Source organism: Muntiacus reevesi, chromosome X (genome assembly GCF_963930625.1).
Source record: "Muntiacus reevesi chromosome X, mMunRee1.1, whole genome shotgun sequence".
NCBI lineage: Eukaryota > Metazoa > Chordata > Mammalia > Artiodactyla > Cervidae > Muntiacus > Muntiacus reevesi.
The window spans coordinates 68,888,038-68,900,560 of record NC_089271.1 but is presented as its reverse complement, the minus strand read 5'-3'; positions in this window follow the sequence as shown (position 1 = coordinate 68,900,560).

Genomic DNA, 12,523 nt, shown 5'->3' with positions numbered 1-12,523 from the left:
TTTTGCCAAAGTTTAGTGGTGAAACAGGTTTCCCAGGTTGCTCAGTGGGTAAAGAACCTGCCTGCAATGCAGGAGACATAGGATACCTAGGTTTGACCCCCAGGTCAGGAAGATTCCTTGGAGGAGGGTATGGCAACCCACTCCAGTATTCTTGCCTGGAGAATCCCATGGACAGAGGAGACTGGCAGGCTACAGTCCATGAGGTCGCAAAGAGTCATACACGACTGAAGTGACTGAACACTAAGGGGGAATCAGGCTTTAAACCAGTATGCATGGTTCAAGACATATGTATGCCATGGCAGATATTATACTTTAAAAACCTGTGTCAGGTTCTCAAATATGCTGCCAGGTGATTTTAGGGCCTCAGGTAACTCCTACAATGTGAATAGTACTGTTTGGAGTTGTGCAACCCCAAGGTACTAAAGATGATCTTAATTAAACTTTATAGTCCCAACTTCTGGGAGAGTGCCTTCTAACATGGATGTGTTTGTGTGAACAAATCATGAGTATTAAAACCAAAAAGATCCTTAGAGATTACCTAGGATTACCTACAGATTACCTATGATTACTAGATTACCTAGTTCAACCCTGTGGTTTTAAAATGGATGGATTTGAGAGGGATGGATTTTAAGATGAACTTTATTTTTTTTTTTTTTTATTATTTTTTTTTTTTAAATATTATTTTATTAGTTGGAGGCCAATCACTTTACAACATTTCAGTGGGTTTTGTCATACATTGACATGAATCAGCCATATAGTTACACGTATTCCCCATCCCGATTCCCCCTCCCACCTCCCTCCCCACCTGACTCCTCAGGGTCCTCCCAGTGCACCAGGCCCGAGCACCTGACTCATGTATCCCACCTGGGCTGGTGGTCCGTTTCACCATAGATAGTATACATGCTGTTCTTTCAAAACATCCCACCCTCACGTTCTCCCCCAGAGTTCAAAAGTCTGTTCTGTACTTCTGTGTCTCTTTTTCTGTTTTGCATATAGGGTTATCGCCACCATCTATCTAAATTCCGTATATATGTGTTAGTATACTGTAATGTTCTTTATCTTTCTGGCTTACTTCACTCTGTATAATGGGCTCCAGTTTCATCCATCTCATTAGAACTGATTCAAATGAATTCTTTTTAATGGCTGAGTAATATTCCATGGTGTATATGTACCACAGCTTCCTTATCCATTCATCTGTTGATGGGCATCTGGGTTGCTTCCATGTCCTGGCTATTATAAACAGTGCTGCGATGAACATTGGGGTGCACGTGTCTCTTTCAGATCTGGATTCCTCAGTGTGTATGCCTAGAAGTGGTATTGCTGGGTCATATGGCAGTTCTATTTCCAGTTTTTTAAGAAATCTCCACACTGTTTTCCATAGTGGCTGTACTAGTTTGCATTCCCACCAACAGTGTAAGAGGGTTCCCTTTTCTCCACACCCTCTCCAGCATTTATTGCTTGTAGACTTTTGGATAGCAGCCATCCTGACTGGCGTGTAATGGTACCTCATTGTGGTTTTGATTTGCATTTCTCTGATGATGAGTGATGTTGAGCATCTTTTCATGTGTTTGTTAGCCATAAGATGAACTTTAAAAGCCCAAATAATAGAAAGGGATTTCTTTTTCTTTTTAATATCTATTTATTCAGCTGCACCAGGTCTTAGTTGCAGCATGTGGGATCTAGTTCCCTGACCAGGGGTCGAACCCAGGTCCTCTGAATTAGGAGTGGGAAATCTAAGCCACTGGACCACCAGAAAAGTCCCAAAAAGGGACTTCTTAAGGTCACATACATGGTGACAGAATTTGGACCAGGAATCAGTGTACATGCTGCTCTTCTACATATGTAAGAACCATGAAGCCAGCTTCCTTGTGAGAAAAAAAGTTCCATGAATGGAACTGAAGCATTTGCATTCTTTGCTCGTCTTTTGAAGGATAAAGAGCAAGATGAGGGGATTGCTAGAGGAACTCGTGTACCCAGAGGGTCTGGGCAACACTATCTGGTTTCGTTACATCAATCCAGGAAGACCTATACTAAGGTGAGTGCTGGAGCCTTTGCTAAGAATAAGGTGAAAGGAAAAAAATAGGCTTAAAATTTAATAGGAAGAATGTGAACATTGAAAAAAATGTACTGCATTGCTCAGCAAACTTGAGAGCTACCCTCATTGCTGGTAGAATAAAACCCAAGCACTGGCAGATGTTCTTCTCACAGTCAGACTTGAGCACCTGCAATAAACTTAATATACTGAAATAATGCAATTAAGCAGACTCCTCATGCCGAGCTTCCAGTCTCACTCACTTTAACAAACATAATTTGGCTGACATCATGAAAAACAACATTCTTCTTAAGAGCGAATGTAGATTACAAGGAAAATGATCACATGGTTTAGCTTTGGCAAGCAAAAAGAAAGCACTAAGTTTGGCCCTTATGAAAATGTGTTAAATGAATGGTGCTTACACAAGTGATTGGGGTTGTTCAATACAGTATGTGTATGTGTATGTGTGTGTGTGTGCATGCATGCTTGCATATATCTACCCATGCATGTCACTGCTCAGCATCCCCTTAATTCTAGGTCATAGAATTATAGCTGTCAACTCTCAAAACAGCCTTAATTATCCCAAGCCCATTGTTCTACAGATGATAAACACTGAGAATGAGAACTGGATAGTGACTTATCCAATGTCATGGAATGCATCAATGACAAAAATCTAGACTAGAATAGAAGTCTCCTGACTGCCAGTTCTATACTCCCCCCCCCCCTTACTTATCACTGTGCTGATATGATTGGGACACTCCTCCCAGGAGCCATCATAGTCAACTTTTGTTATTTCTCTATAAAATTTATCCCTTTGTTTTCTTTAAACAGTGACTTTTGCCTGTTGTCCTGGAAACAGTGTCTTGAAATCCCTGTCCCACACCAATAGGGATTGTCTGAAGCCTGAATTCTGGCCTGTATTAAGTTGAAAAAACCTCTACTGCTCTGGAGACAAATCCCTGATGAGGCAGAAAGAGGTGATCAGGAGAGGAGTGTGCATTTAGTCACAAGAGACTCTATGATGAGTAGCCCCAAATTTGAAGGGATATAATCATTTGAAGTATATGACAGTGGCAGAAAGGGAATTAGGTGTGACCATTGTGGTTGATTCAACAACTACTAAGTATCAACTTTATATTAGGTACGTTGGTATAGTAGAAGAACACAGTCTTTAGCATTTGAGTGTACAATTCAAATTCTACTTAGACCACTTGCTAGTGGGATCTCAGTCAAGTTATCCCAACTGCCTGAGACTTAGTTTCATCATTTATTAAATAGGAATAGTAACAGTATATACTTTCTAGGGTTTTTGAAAGAGGACTTTAAATAAAATAGTATATGCTAAGTACCTATACAGTTTTTGGTATATAGTGAATGTGGAATAAAGGTTCTTTTTTTCTTTCTTTTCTGAACATGATAACAGATAATTTTAATAGTTTCATGAAAAATGAATAAAATATTCCCTCCATCTCCAACAGCAGGATTTGAAAAGATCAAAGCACTTCAATTATCTTGACTGAAAGAAACTGTTTATTGATAAATCAGGCCTAATCAATGCAAGAGGTGATGATCAGAGGCTAGGTTCAACCTTTTTGGATCTGTCTTACCACAGGCTTATTTGTTTTCTACTTCATTCTAATCCATTACATTTCAGAGCCTTGTTCAGTTTAAATAGCATCATAAAATCTTTTCCTCTTTGGCTTTAAATTGGCTCTTGTCAGGAAGCTTTTGCGTTTGGACTGTATATTAAGGGTGTAACATAAAAATACAATGCTGTGTGTATTCATACAAAGCAGAAGGTCACAGGACCTTGCTCCCAAGTGCCAAATTCTTCTAATCACCAGCATAAAATACCAGTGTTTAAGGGGAAGGCTGCCTCACAAAACACAGCACAGGCAATTGCACTGCTTGCCCCTGTGGCTTCCATGGCAACTGTTCAGGGCAGAGCTGCTCTCTCTACTTGTATTGCCAGCGTTCCTAGAGCCAGAATGCTGGGTCCAACCAACAACCTTTATTTTATTTTTAAAAATTTATTTATTTTTAATTGGAGGCTAATTACTTTACAATATTGTAGTGAGTTTTGCCATACACTGACATGAATCAACCAAGGGTGTACATGTGCTCCCCATCCTGAACCCACCTCCCACCTTCCTCCCCATCCCATCCCTCAAGGTCATCCCAGTGCACCAACCCTGAGCACCTTGTCTCATGCATCGGACCTGGACTGGTGATCTGTTTCACATATGATAATATGCATGTTTCAATGTTATTTTCTCAAATCACCCCACCCTCGTCTTCTCACACAGAGTCCAAAAGACTGTTCTATATATCTGTGTCTCTTTTGTTGTCTCGCATATACAGTCATTGTTACTATCATTCTAAATTCCACATATATGTGTTAGTACAATGTATTGGTGTTTTTTGTTCTGACTTATTTCACTCTGTATAATAGGCTCCAGTTTCATCCGCCTCATTAGAACTGATTCAAATGTATTCTTTTTAATGGCTGAGTAATATTCTATGATTTATATGTACCACAGCTTTCTTATCCATTTGTCTGTCAGTGGATATCTAGGTTGCTTCCATGTCCTGGCTATTATAAACAGTGCTGTGATGAACATTGGGGTGCACATGTCTCTTTCAGATCTGATTTCCTCAGTGTGTATGCCCAGCAGTGGGATTGCTGGGTCATACAGCAGTTCTATTTCCAGTTTTTTAAGGAATCTCCACACTGTTCTCCATAGTGGCTGTACTAGTTCGCATTCCCACCAACAGTGTAAAGAGTTCCCTTTTCTCCACACCCTCTCCAGCATTTATTGTTTGTAGACTTTTGGATAGCTGCCATTCTGACCAGTGTGAGATGGTACCTCATTGTGGTTTTGATTTGCATTTCTCTGATAATGAGTGTTGTTGAGCATCTTTTCATGTGTTTGTTAGCCATATGTATGTCTTCTTTGGAGAAATGTCTGTTTAGTTCTTTGACCCACTTTTAGATTGGGTTATTTATTTTTCTGGAATTGAGTTGCAGGAGTTGCTTGTATATTTTTGAGATTAATTCCTTGTCAGTCGCTTCATTTGTTATTATTTTCTCCCATTCTGAGGGCTGCCTTTTCACCTTGCTTATAGTTTCCTTCATTGTGCAAAAACTTTTAAGTTTAATTAGGTCCCATTTGTTTATTTTTGCTTTTATTTCCAATATTCTGGGAGGTGGGTCATAGAGGATCCTGCTTTAATTTATGTCAGAGAGTGTTTTGCCTATGTGTTCCTCTAGGAGTTTTATAGTTTCTGGTCTTACATTTAGATCTTTAATCCATTTTGAGTTTATTTTTATGTATGGTGTTAGAAAGTGTTCTAGTTTCATTCTTTGACAAGTGGTTGACCAGTTTTCCCAGCACCACTTTTTAAAGAGGTTGTCTTTTTTCCATTGTATATCCTTGCCTCCTCTGTCAAAGATAAGGTATCCATAGGTGTGTGGATTTATCTCTGGGCTTTCTGTTTTGTTCCATTGATCTATATTTCTGTCTTTGTGCCAGTACCATACTGTCTTGATGATGGTAGCTTTGTAGTAGAGCCTGAAGTCAGGCAGGTTGATTCCTCCAGTTCCTTTCTTCTTTCTCAAGATTGCTTTGGCTATTCGAGGTTTTTTGTATTTCCATACAAATTGTGAAATTATTTGTTCTAGTTCTTTGAAAAATACTGTTGGTACCTTGATAAGGATTGCATTGAATCTATAGATTGCCTTGGGTAGTATACTCATTTTCACTATATTGATTCTTCCAATACATGAACATGGTATATTTCTCCATCTATTTGTGTCCTCTTTGGTTTCCTTCATCAGTGTTTTATAGTTTTCTATATATAGACCTTTTGTTTCTTTAGGTAGATTTATGCCTGTATTTTATTCTTTTCGTTGTAATGGTGAATGGTATTGTTTCCTTAATTTCTCTTTCTGTTTACTCATTGTTAGTGTATAGGAAAGCAAGGTATTTCTCTGTGTTAATTTTATATCCTGCAACTTTACTAAATTCATTGACTAGCTCTAGTAATTTTCTGGTTGAGTCTTTAGGGTTTTCTATGTAGAGGATCATGTCGTCTGCAAACAGTGAGAGTTTTACTTCTTCTTTTCCATTCTGGATTCCTTTTATTTATTTTTCTGCTCTGTTTGCTGTGGCTAAAACTTCCAAAACTATGTTGAATAGTAGTGGTGAGAATGGGCACCCTTGTCTTGTTCCTGAATTTAGGGGAAATGCTTTCAATTTTTCACCATTGAGTATAATGTTTGCTGTGGGTTTGTCATATATAGCTTTTTATTTTGTTGAGGTATGTTCCTTCTATGTCTGCTTTCTGGAGGGGTTTTTTTTTTTATCATAAATGGATATTGAATTTTTTCAAAGGCTTTCTCTGCATCTATTGAGATAATCATATGGTTTTATCTTTCAATTTGTTAATGTGGTATATTACATTGACTGATTTGAGGATATTAAAGAATCCTTGCATCTCTGGGATAAAGCCCACTTGGTTATGATGTATGATTTTTTAATATGTTCTTGGATTCTGTTTGCTAGGATTTTGATAAGGATTTTTGCATCTCTGTTCATCAGTGATATTGGCCTGTAGTTTTCTTTCTTTTTTTTGGGCATCTTTGTCTGATTTTGGCATTAGGGTGATGGTGGCCTCATAGAATGAGTTTGGAAATTTACCTTCCTCTGCAATTTTCTTGAAGAGCTTGAGTAAGATAGGTGTTAGCTCTTCTCTAAATTTTTGGTAGATTTCAGCTGTGAAGCCGTCTGGTCCTGGGCTTGTTTGCTAGAAGATTTCTGATTACAGTTTTGATTTCTGTGCTTGTGATGGATCTGTTAAGGTTTTCTATTTCTTCCTGGTTCAGTTTTGGTAAGTTATACTTTCCTAAGAATTTGTCCATTTCTTCCAAGTTGTCCATTTTATTGGCATAGAGTTGCTGATAGTGGTCTCATGATCCTTTGTGTTTCTGTGTTGTCTGTTGTGATTTCTCCATTTTCTTTTCTAATTTTGTTGATTTTATTCTTCTCCCTTTGTTTCTTGATGAGTCTGCCTAATGTTTGTCAATTTTATTTATCTTCTCAAAGAACCAGCTTTTAGCTTTGTTGATTTTTGCTCTGGTCTCTTTTGTTTCTTTTGCATTTATTTCTGCCCTAATTTTTATGATTTCTTTCCTTCTACTAGAAATGGGGTTCTTCATTTCTTCCTTTGCTAGTTGCTTTAGGTGTAGAGTTAGGTTTTTTATTTGGCTTTTTTCTTGTTTCTTAAGGTAAGCCTGTAAGAATGAACCTTTACTATAAACCTCCCCCTTTGCACTGCTTTTACAGTGTCCCATAGGTTTTTGGGATGTTGTGTTTTCATTTCCGTTCACTTCTATGCATATTTGATTTCTTCTGAGATTTGTTATTCAGAATCCTGTTGTTTAGCCTCTATGTATTGGAATTTTTAATAGTTTTTTCCCCTGTAATTGACATCTAATCTTACTGCATTGTGATCAGAAAAGATGCTTAGAATGATTTCAGTTTTTTTGAATTTACCAAGGCTAGATTTATGGCCAAGGATGTGATCTATCCTGGAGAAGGCTCCGTGTGCACTTGAGAAAAAGGTGAAATTCATTGTTTTGGGGTAAAATGTCCTATAGATATCAATTAGGTCTAACTGGTCCATTGTATCATTAAAGTTTGTGTTTCCTTGCTAATTTTCTGTTTAGTTGATCTATCTGTAGGAGTGAGTGGGATATTAAAGTCTCTCACTATTATTGTGTTATTGTTAATTTCCCCTTTATTTTTTTTAATTTTTAAAAAAATTCCCCCTTTAATACTTGTTAGCATTTGCCTTACATATTGTGGTGCTCCTATGTTGGGTGCATATATATTTATAATTGTTATACCTTCTTCTTGGAGCGATTCTTTGACCATTATGTAGTGTCCTTCTTTGTCTCTTTTCACAGCCTTTATTTCAAAGTCTATTTTATCTGATATGAGTATTGCTACTTCTGTTTTCTTTTGGTCTCCATTGCGTGAAATATCTTTTTCCAGCCCTTCACTTTCAGTCTGTATGTGTCCCTTGTTTTGAGGTGGGTCTCTTGTAGGCAACAAATATAAGGGTTTTGGTTTTGTACTCATTCATCCAGTTTTTGTCTTCTGGTTGGGGCATTCAACCCATTTACATTTAAGGTAATTATTGATAAGTATGATCCCGTTGCCATTTGCTTTGTTGTTTTGGGTTCAAGTTTATAAACCTTTTCTGTGTTTCCTGTCTAGAGAAGATCCTTTAGCACTTGTTGAAGAGCGGGTTTTGTGGTGCTGAATTCTCTCAGCTTTTGCTTGTCTGTAAATCTTTTGATTTCTCCTTCATATCTGAATGAGATCCTTGCTGGGTACAGTAATCTAGGTTGTAGGTTTTTCTCTTTCATCACTTTAAGTGTGTCCTGCCACTCCCTGTCTGGCCTGAAGAGTTTCTATTGAAAGATCAGGCGTTATCCTTATGGGAATCCCCTTGTGTGTTATTTGTTGCATTTCCCTTCCTGCTTTTAATATTTCGTCTTTGTGCTTGATCTTTGTTAATTTGATTAATATGTGTCTTGCGGTGTTCGGTCTTGGGTTTATCCTGTTTGGGACTCTCTGGGTTTCTTGGACTTGGGTGACTATTTCCTTCCCCATTTTGGGGAAGTTTTCAACTATCACCTCCTCAAGTATTTTCTCACTGCCTTTCTTTTTGTCTTCTTCTGGGACTCCTATGATTCGAATGATGGGGCATTTGACATTGTCCCAGAGATCTCTGAGGTTGTCCTTATTCCTTTTACCTCTTTTTTCTTTTTTCCTCTCTGCTTCATTTATTTTCACCATTCTATCTTCTACCCCACTAATCCTGTCTTCTTCCTCAGTTATTCTACTTTTGTTTCCCTCCAGAGTGTTTTTGATCTCATTTATTGCATTATTCATTATTGTTTGACTCTTTTTTTTATTGCTTCTAGGTCCTTGTTAAACATTACTAGCATCTTCTCAGTCCTTGTCTCCAGACTATTTATCTGTAGCTCCATTTTATTTTCAAGATTTTGAGTCATTTTTACTACCATTATTCTGAATTCTTTTTCACGTAGACTCCCTATCTCTTCCTCTTTTGTTTGGTTCAATGGGCATTTATCATGTTGCTGTACCTGCTGAGTATTTCTCTGCCTTTTCGTCTTGTTTAGATTGCCGTGTTTGGGGTGGCCTTTTTGTATTCTGGCAGTTTGTGGTTCCTCTTTATTGTGGAGGTTCCTCCCTGTGGCTGGGGTTGGATGAGTAGTTTGGCAAGTTTTCCTGGTTAGGGAAGCTTGCGTCAGTGTTCTGGTTAGTGGAGCTGAATTTTTTCTCTCTGTAGTGCAATGAAGTGTCTGGTTTTGAGATGTCTATGGGTTTGGTGTGACTTTGGGCAACCTGTATATTAAAGTTCAGGGCTATGTTCCTGTGTTGGTGGAGAATTTGCATGGTATGTCTTGCTCTGGAGCTTGTTGGATCTTGGGTTCAGCTTGGTTTCAGTGTAGGTATGGAGGCTTTTGGATGAGCTCTTATCGGTTAATGTTCACTGGAGTCAGGAGTTCTCTGGTGTTCTCAGGTTTTGGACTTAAGCCTCCTGCCTCTGGTTTTCAGTCTTATTCTTACAGTAGCCTCAAGACTTCTCCATCCATACAGCACTGATGATAAAACATCTAGGCTAATGGAGAAAAGATTCTCCACAATGAGGGACACCCAGAAAAGTTCACCGAGTTACATGGAGAAGGGAAGAGGGAGGAGGGAGGTAGAGGTGACCAGGAGGAGAAGAGGGGGAATCAAAAGGGATGAGAACAATCTAGCCAGTAATCAAATCCCTCTGTGCTCTCCACAACCTGGAACACACAGAGAGGTTCACGGAATTACATAGAGAAGAGAAGAGGGAGGAAGGAGATAGAGGTGACCAGAAGGAGATGGGGGGGGGTGGGGTGAGGGCAAAAGGAGAGAGACAGATCTAGGCAGTAATCAGTTCCCTAAGTGTTCTCCACAGCTTGGAATATGCAAAGAGATTCACAGATTTGGGTAGAGAAGAGAATAGGGAGGGAGGAGATAGAGATGACCTAGGGGAGAAAAAGGAGAGTAAAAGGGGGAGAAGGCAATCAAGCCAGTAATCACACTCCTAGGTAAAAAGGGGTAATGAAGATTGGATTCTTAAAGGTACAAACTTGATAATAAATACCAAAAATCAAATGTTAAAAATCTAGAGTAGAGGTTAGAATCTCAAACATACAATATTAAAAAACAAACAAACAAAACAAAATCACAAAGATTATAAAAAATATATATGAAGTTTGCTTTAAAAATAGGGTCTTTACAGCAATCCCAGTCCTGGGCATACACACCGAGGAAACCAGATCTGAAAGAGACACGTGTACCGCAATGTTCATCGCAGCACTGTTTATAATAGCCAGGACATGGAAGCAACCTAGATGCCCATCAGCAGACGAATGGATAAGAAAGCTGTGGTACATATACACCATGGAATATTACTCAGCCATTAAAAAGAATTCATTTGAATCAGTTCTAATGAGATGGATAAAACTGGAGCCCATTATACAGAGTGAAGTAAACCAGAAAGATAAACACCAATACAGTATACTAACGCATATATATGGAATTTAGAAAGATGGTAACAATAACCCTATATGCAAGACAGAAAAGGAGACACAGTTGTATAGAACAGACTTTGGACTCTATGGGAGACGGCGAGGGTGGGATGATCTGAGAGAACAGCATTGAAACATGTGTATTATCAAGTGTGAAACAGATCGCCAGTCCAGGTTGGATGCATGAGACAAGTGCTCAGGGCTGGTGCACTGGGAAGACCCAAAGGGATGGGATGGGGAGGGAAGCGGGAGGGGGGTTCAGGATGGGGAACACATGTAAATCCATGGCTGATTCATGTCAATGTATGGCAAAAACCACTACAATATTGTAAAGTAATTAGTGTCCAACTAATAAAAATAAATTAAAAAAAAAGGGTCTTTTTTTTTTGGCAATGTAATAGTAGGTTATGAAAATGAAAATTAAAGGAGTAATAGAGGACTTAAAAATAAAAAAATAAAAAATGATAATAATAAAAATATATCTAGGAATTTTTCTGGAGCTGTTGCGGGCAGTGTGGGATCAGTTCAGTTTCAGATAGTTCCTTGTTCCAGCTTATACTTCTCAAGATCTGTAGGCCCCTTCCAATGTAGTCAGTGCTAGCTATAGGGTTTTAATCTGTTGCACCTGTCACTTCCAAAGCAGTTCCCTCTGTTTATTTTGGCTTCTTCTGTTTGCAAGTCTCTTCAGTGTCTAATTTCCACCCTGATACAAGGGGGCGAAGGTGGTCACTTATTTAGGCTCACTTGTTCAGTTGTGCAGTGGGGAGGGAGGAAGACTGCAAACAGATATCACTGGTCTGTGTGGGGAGTGCTCGCAGTGTCTCGGCCACACTGGGTTTGCCCCTGCTCACGGCATGTGTGCTTTCCCAGTCTACACTGCTTAGGCTCCCGGTTGCTCTGCAGGGGAGCTGTCTAAAGGGGGCCCTGGGTTGCATGCACATCCCAGCTCTAAGTCGCTCAGGTTCAGCTTCTTGGGTACTCCACAAAGGCGCAGACTCGGTTGGGCCTGCATTTTGTGCCCTTCCCAGGTCCGAGCAGCTCAGGCGACCAGGTGCTTGGTGAGCACACTCTCTCTCCTTAGGTGTGGTGTATCATATCACCTCCCCCATCCCAGCTGCTCAGTTTTCTGGGTGTGCCATCTCAGGTGTGCCATGTGTCTCTTCTGGGGAGGTAATCTCTGGCTGCAACCCTCCCAGTGGATGTCATCCGTCCAGGATCCCAGGAAGGCTTGGTTGGCAACTGGGAGCCTGCTCACAGTTTGGTGGAGGATGCCATCTCTGGGCCTGAGTTTGACACTTTCTGGCTCTGGCTGTTGCCTGCCTGCCTCTCTGCCTCCAGCAGGGGATGGGCCCGTCCGCTGCCAGCTAGCTCTCCTCTGGTATTCACTCAGTCCTTTGGTCTGTGAGCTGGCCGGCAGTGTCTTAGGTTATAGGGCTTTTTGTGGGGAAGTTCTTGCTCTCTCTTTCTTTCTCTCTCTTTCTCTGGCTATCCCACAGTTTGGGTTTCTATCTTATGTTAGCTCCCTCAGATTGCTCTCAGGGCAATCACTCCCAGTCCTTACCCTATGCATTGCGGCCCTCACCTCCCTGTTCAGCCCCTGCTTGCTGGTGGTGGGTGAGAGCATCTGGGCTACTTCTCCACTGGGAATTGCCATTAGGCATATAATCTGTGGGTTTTATTTATTTATTTATTTTTCCTCCCATTTATGTTGCCCTCTGAGATTTCAAAACTCTCCACAGACCCACCAGTGAGAGGGTTTCCTGGTGTTTGGAAACTTCTCTTTTATGACTCCCTTCCTCAGATCTCTGTTCCTAACTCTTTTGTCTCTCTTT